This window comes from Otolemur garnettii, unplaced genomic scaffold, assembly GCF_000181295.1.
Source record: "Otolemur garnettii isolate 467f Iridium unplaced genomic scaffold, OtoGar3 scaffold00285, whole genome shotgun sequence".
NCBI classification, from domain to species: Eukaryota; Metazoa; Chordata; class Mammalia; order Primates; family Galagidae; genus Otolemur; species Otolemur garnettii.
Window position 1 is genome coordinate 432644 of NW_003852680.1, and position 1294 is coordinate 433937.

Here is a 1294-nt window from a genome sequence, read left to right on the forward strand (position 1 = left end):
GGGGCTCCGGCCAAACTACAACAACAACAACAAAAAAAATAGCCAGGCGTTGAAGTGGGCACCTGTAGTCCCAGCTACTTGGGAGGCTGAGGCAAGAGAATCGCCTGAGCCCAGGAGTTGGAACTTGCTGTGACCTGTGTGATGCCATGGCACTCTACTGAGGGCAATAAAGTGAGACACCGTCTCCACAAAAGAAAGAAAGAAATGTAGGTCTCAAGGTTTTTGGTTTTGTTTTTGTTTTTGCCTGTGTATGTACAGTTGTCCTGGCACCATTTGTTGGAAGGGCTCTTCTTCCTCCACTAAAAATAGCTTTTGTATCTTTATAAAAAAGAATCAGTTGTGCATATTTGGGTAGAGATATTTCTGGGTTCTCTTTCCCATCCCGTTAATCTATGTGTCTGTCCCTCAGCTCATACCACAATGCCTTTGTTTCTGTAGACGTATGCTGTAGGAAGTCTTAACATCAGGGAGAGGGATTCTTTCTACTTCGTTCTTCTTTTCCAGATTGTTTTAGGTAGTCTGAAATCTGTGCTTTATCCATACATTTTAGAATCAGCTTATCTATGCCTACAAACAAATTGGCAGAGATTTTGATAGAAACTACATTAAGCCTATAGATTAATTTGGGAGCACTTGGTATTTTGCTATGTTGAGCCTTCTAATCCATGAACACTGTATGTCTCTGTATATTTAGGTTTTATTTTATTTCTTTCATCATCATTTTTCAATTTCACCTCACATATCCTATACATGTTTTGTTAAGTTTATAGCTGAGTATTGCATTTTATTTGGACTGGTTACTCATAGGGTTGTGTTTTACACAAATTTTAGTTTCCCTTTGTTTGTTGCAAGCACACAGAAATGCACCTGATTTGGGAATTGATTTTTGTGTGGTGATCTTGGACCCTGCAGCCTTGCAGAATTCATCTATTAGTTCTAGAAGGATTTTTTAAAGATCTACTGGGAATTCCCATATAGATAATCATGTTATCTGCCATTTAGGACGGTTTTATTTCTTCTTTTCCTACCTTTTGTTTCCTTTTCTTGTCTTATTTATGTCAAAATAAGAGTAATGCGAGCCGACATCCTTGGTCTTATGGGGAAAGTGCCCTCTTTCACCATTAAGTATGATACTAGCTGTAGGGATTTTTAAAATGGTTTTTATCAATTGAGAAAGTCCCCCTCTCTTTCTAGTTTCCTGAGAGTTTTTGTCATGAATGGGTGTTGGATTTTTCCAAATACCTTTCTGCATTAGTTAGTTAAAGAGATTGTATGCTTTTTCTTCTTTAGTATG